Genomic DNA, 6,145 nt, shown 5'->3' with positions numbered 1-6,145 from the left:
AAATTGTATCAATTAATTTAATTCTTCCCTTGTCTGCAATAGAAGAGAAACTACCATCGACAATTATGATTTTTCTATTCCCATAAGAAACAAAATACAAATCAAATAGATGAGATAAACTTGGCATGTGATCAATAGCTCTGAAATCAACAATCCACAAAAATGAATTACTATAAGAAGAGGCATGAGGATAGTTACTTATTTGTGCCAAGAAAATACATTGGTTCATTTCAATTGTGGAACTTGATGAATATGCTTCATATTAAAAGATACTTAAGTCACAATAACCTCAAAAAAATGATAGCATGGTTAGGGGAAAGAAATAATACAGTTCTTTAATAAGAACACAAGTTTGATGAAATAAAAATCAAACTAAAAGAAACCAAAACAACTGAGTTGGATTTAACTGGGTCTTGAACCAAACTGAATGAGTCAGACCAAATAAAAAAACCAAACTAAAGGCCACGATAAGATTTCTGTGGCAAACTGCACAAATACCCACTACGACAAATGTCAAATATAGTGAAGACAACTCATATCTGCACATGTGGCTGTTTGCCTGTGGATCTAAATCTTACTAGAACGACACACATTTTGAATGGCGAGGATCTGGTGCAAAGGTGTGTTTTTGGAACAGTATAATATGGGTACCAAGAGTTGAAACACACACGAGAAACTTACACCACACGTTGACGAATCTAGAACGAAGGAAAATTCTTGGACGACAGATCTGAAACAGCGGCGAGGATACCAAGAGTCACCGGATGACATAAAATGGATGGAAACCCACACCACATGAACTTAGTTGCCGATAAGTCGCATGTCAGACGAAACCCACACCATGCGAACAAAAATACCAAGAGAGATGCATGATTGAGCCACGACTTCGAGGATGAGGTATGTGATAGCTCTCGGAACGAACTATTTTTATGTCCTCAATTTCCTTTACCTATTATCTTTTAAATGATTAAACATGTATTTTTGTAGGAACTTGAGCAAATTATACATTTTGGAGCGTATGTGCCATTTGTCGTCGATTTTGAGCTATTAAAAGTGATATCAAAAGAGTGCCACGATGCTTTGAATTTTGGCGGACACGCACCCAACGCGCTCGTAGGGCACGATGGAGAGGGTGTATCGTTAGGCGACTCTGCACGTGGGGTAGTGCTTCAGTAACAAAAGCCAGAGCATCGCTGCACTTGACAGCAGTTCTGCGACACCCGACCCATTTCTATAAATACTTCTTGCTCTTTTAGGGTTTTTTAAATGCTAGTTTGGATGGAGGCTGAGGAGAGACTAAAAGTCCTTCTTCCTTTATCTTTTTAGCATTTTAGCCTAGGATTAGCTTAGGGTTTTTGGGTTGTAATCATGGATTAGAGCTCTTCACCTCTTCCTTCTTTGTCTATGCAGAAATTAGATAAGTGTTCTTGTTCTTTGGAGTAAATCTATGTAACTACTTAAGAATTGTTTTATATAACTCTATATTGATTTATGCATCTTTGAATCTATTAAAAATATTTTATGTATGTTTCTTGGTTGGATTGACACTCTTTTCCTTGAATGTATGTTGTATGCTAAAGATCCAAGGCTCTTGTGATGTCTTTATTCTTCATCTTACTTAAATCGATAAATAGCAATTGTTGAATCTTGTATGCTAGGGTTTGTAGTCTAATCGCGAATTTTAGAATGCATGATTTGATTAGGTTAAAAGAAATTTGTTAATTAGATTGGGCTTTCCAACTGATTAACCACACAATAGAAACCTAGGTCTTAATGCAAATATAAATTGATTCTTCATGACCGCTAAGAATTCTGTTGGATGGATTGCATGTAGATTAATTAGACCTTCGTCAAGATTTAATTATGACTTAGATCACTTGAATGGTTCGGTCTTAGCTAAATGTCTGCTATTGTAGAGGCTAGTTAGGCCAGATCAAGCATGATGTTGTGTAAAAAATGATCGAATTGAGTTTAATCAAAATAGTCCAGTGATAGGAAATTGCATAGGAACTCAATTTACTCCCAAGCTTAGAACTCTGATCTTCAATTACATTTTCCCTTGCACTTTACTTTTCTTACATGCCTTATTTCTTAACCACACCAAACCCCTCCTACCCTCCTCCCATATTTACCACTATAACTATTAAATTAGATTAACGATACAAATATCGTGCCTCCCAGTGGATCGACCTGAACTTGCCACTATTTCTACGTCTTTGTAGTAGTAGGGTTAGATTCAATTTTATAAATTTCCTTTAAATTCTTAGTCTCTCAGGAGCGACACTGGAAGGTTATCAATCAAAATGACACCATTGTCAGAGTGGCCATTTACATTTCATTTTGTCAAGTTTCTCATTAGAGCATTCTTTTGCTTTTGATTTGTTTTCTTTTCTTATCTCATGTTTGCTATAGTTAGTGGAGTGCTCAATATGTATTATGCATTGCGTGCAAGGCAAGCTGCTAAAGAGAGAGAACAAGAGGCCAAGCAAATTTCTGAGCTCAGAAGTATGCTTGGTGATCTTGCCTCATTTGTTTGGCTGTTAGTTGAAAAGCAGCTCCAAAGTAGCCTTATGTCAAACAAGCTCTAGCTTAAAGAGTCACCCTAGTCATTGGGAGCTTGAGCCTTGCACCTATCTTGGATGGACCGCTCACTCCTATGACTATGGTAATTCTTATGCAAAATTAGAGTACTACTGTATCTCGCCAACCTCGAGGTGTTAAAGTTTGCTCAAGAGGCCAATCAAGGTATGTCTCTAGAGGATGCAGTTAGAGAATTGTTTAGTCACCATTTCTCTATGTAGCAAGATTTTCTTCGTATCCAACAGGAGAGGCTTCAGTTGGAAATGAAGGTTTGAGCTTAGGTACATTTTTTGAGTGACTTTCTCTCTTAAATTGCTGACTTAGTTAGGAGGTTGGAGGCATCCTAATTGCAACACAATATCTTCAAGGCTACCGAGGCATCCCACCATGAGGTAATTTACTCTGATGACGAGGGTAATTACATGAATCCTATGCCATGGTTAGTCCCAATCATCGTGGCAGAAGAAGAACCTGAGCCTACAACAAAAAAATCCCAGGTGATAGAGTTAAAGGTTGAATAAACTCGCCATGTTCTACCATCCGGTACTTCGTATATCTTTTAATTTTCTTCTTATTATTCTCAAGAGTTTGTTGTGTCTTTTATTTCTTTGGATTCTTTTCGGTCATTAGAGTATTTTAGTTCTTTCTTTTTACATTTTTTTCCTAACATTAAAAATAAGAAATTCGACCTGTCTGGTTCTCTTAAAAAGATGAGAAGCCTTATAGCCTTACTAGGCTTTATTGACTCATCCAAGAAGGGACCAGAGAAGGACGAGAACTTCGTTTTACCTTGACAAGGGATAGGTCAAGTCGAGTAACCTAGGTTAAAAAATTTGCCCTTCCTTGAGGGAGCTAGGTGACAAATTTAACTACTTTCCTTTATTTACTTTTTAGATTAGCTTCTTGTTTTTCTTTTGTAGGGATCTTCTAGGAGAAGAGAGCATTTGTTGAGAGGCGAGCCCTACTACCACACCTCGAAGACCGTGCACGAAAATGCTTACAAAGAAGGTTTTTTGCTCCTTTATCTTTATTTTTGTTGGGCTTAGATTAGAGATACATTGGGGACAATGTATCATTTTAGGTTGGAGTGAAGGAACTCTAACCAGAGAGAATTGTGAGTGGAAGCAAGATCGACCTAATTTCCATTTTTCATTGAATATAAAGTTTATAGTAAAACAAGAACAATATATGCATTTACCTAAATTATAGCATGCTTTAAATAAAGGAAAACTTAGGGTTTCAGAAAGCCTTACCTTTGAAGAATGCTTTCTTCAACAATCCTTGTAACAAAACACAAATGGATCTCCTTCTTCATGCAGTCTTCAAAAGGGACACCACCACTTGAGAACCCTATGTATTCTCTTGGGACAAAGGATTCAAGCAAGAGTTGTGGGCTTTGCTTAAATTCTTGGAAGAGATAAAAGAGATGGAGAGGAAGAGAGGGAGAAGAAGAACTTTTCTTTTCTTTTTTTCATTTTTTCCAATGAGAACTATTCTAAAAAATAATTGAGGAAGAAAATGAATCTCCAACAACATCAATCTTTCACAAACTGCATAAATTAATCGAGAGAATGGGGGGAGGGAGTTGTAACTCCTTCCCTTTAATTAATTTCAATTAAATTAATAATAATATATAGGGTTGTTTTTAGATATAGAAAAATAAACAAAGATATTTACAAAATATAGCAAAATTTTAGAACTATCAATGATAGACATTGATAGACACTGATAGACTTCTATCAGTGTCTATTAGTAGTCTATCAGTGTCTATCAGCATCTATCATTGATAGTTCTAAAATTTTACTATATCATATAAATATTTTCAACAATTTTACCATTTAAAATAATTTTCCTAATATATATATATATATATTAACTACTTTATTATATATACAATATATGTTATATCAAATATAACATATAGTCTATAGTTTTATATTGCATCAAATACAACATAAGTTAGAGATTTTATTTTCTCTCAACAATATATGGCATTTAATATAAATCACTTTTTTTTTTTTATTAAATTTACTTATATGAATCTCATCCATATAATTGATATTTGAATCATAACCAAATATTTAATTCCGCTCAATATAAATAATATTTATATTAAATTTAATTACATTAAATTATAATGTATTAAATACATTATATTATATCACATATATAATCAATTTAATTAATTATATCATATATAATTAATTCTCTCAATTAATTTGAACACTTCAAATTAATCCAAAATTAATTCTCAATTAAATCCTTGATGAGCTATAGAAAGGACCTTATGGACCTGTAGATTGAAGCTCCAACGATGCTCAGATAATTAATAAAGCTCTTTAATTAAATTACCTAACATCCGTTAACTGCCGGTCACTCCACTAAAGACCAACAACTGCACTCTTCGCACTACGGATAATTTTTTGTGTCCATTAGGTATAACCAATCAATAGTGCGATGGCTTTTCACAAATTGCCCGTATATACAGCTAGACCAAAAATACCGTTTTGCCCCTGTAGTTACATCTAACTCCTTAAGTACAACTGATTCCTCTAATGAACAATAAGTCATAGTCCAACTATGACCAAGTCCCTATTGGGCCAGGAGAGGGTGTGGCAACTATGTTCAAAATCCAGAATCAGCCTTTAAGGGAGCAATTTATCTACTTACCCCTGCATCTGAGAATGAGTGAATTCCGCCTTATATAGCTATGTTCCTAACTCCCAAGTCAGATGAATCCCCAAAATAGTAGGCTTGTTGAGTTGGCAATCTAGCTCACCCATACAAATCAAAGCACCGCCTTCATGAGCAGGAGTTCACAATTCACTTGGGATTTAGGTCATGTCACCTATGGTAATCGTAGTGAAATGTAAGTCTCTATTATTAATAGCGTTATATAAAAAGACTAATCATTTCGTGGTCTGATCTTATACAAACTCTTTCTATAGAATACCTACGCTCACATGTCTCTACATCAATGATCAAGATCTGATCATTTGTAGCACTTTACATCACTTGTAACACCTATAAAGTGGGCCATATCCATAGTATCACCAGGATAAGGTAACCAACCTTATCCATCTACTACAGACCATTTAGGTTATTATTTAAACAAGATCCACTTGTATGTATCTACATACTTGTTTAAATTACATGAAATAACCTTAGATCTTAGTTTATTGGATTGAGTGTATGCTGATAAAATAACACTTATTTTATTAACAACAATATGTTTATACAAAGTTTACAAACTATGAGATTACAAAAAGATTTAGAACACTGATTCCATCATGAGGGTGGTGGTTAAATATGCATGTCTGGCAAGTCCTTGAGCATGATTTTAGATTCACAAAACGTATTCATAATTTTAGGTCAAATTAAAATTTTTTTTTGATTCTTTTGAATATTTTGAGCACATAACCTTCTTATTTATGGTTTTGAACACTTAGGATTGAGTTATTTAGTCCATATGCTTGTTGTCACTTCAAAAGGTCAAGATGATAGTTGTTAAGTAACTAAATCTCAACTTAATTATGCATGCTTAAGTTTTTTCCAAACTCTCGTT

The 6,145-nt window shown here is 34.4% G+C and overlaps 1 long non-coding RNA gene across 1 annotated transcript; it reads left to right on the top strand.

Moving 5' to 3' along the window:
• The first annotated feature begins 415 nt into the window (after positions 1-415).
• On the top strand, positions 416-1,496 carry LOC120089336 (uncharacterized). The gene is made up of 2 exons (XR_005485148.2): positions 416-897; positions 988-1,496. It is a non-coding gene; the product is annotated as an uncharacterized LOC120089336 (long non-coding RNA).
• The last annotated feature ends 4,649 nt before the right edge of the window (positions 1,497-6,145 follow it).

The sequence above is a fragment of the Benincasa hispida genome, chromosome 10 (genome assembly GCF_027475165.1).
Source record: "Benincasa hispida cultivar pf3 chromosome 10, pf3_genome.v1.1, whole genome shotgun sequence".
NCBI classification, from domain to species: domain Eukaryota; kingdom Viridiplantae; phylum Streptophyta; class Magnoliopsida; order Cucurbitales; family Cucurbitaceae; genus Benincasa; species Benincasa hispida.
Note: the sequence above shows the minus strand (reverse complement) of the source record. Positions and strands in the feature narration are given on the sequence as shown.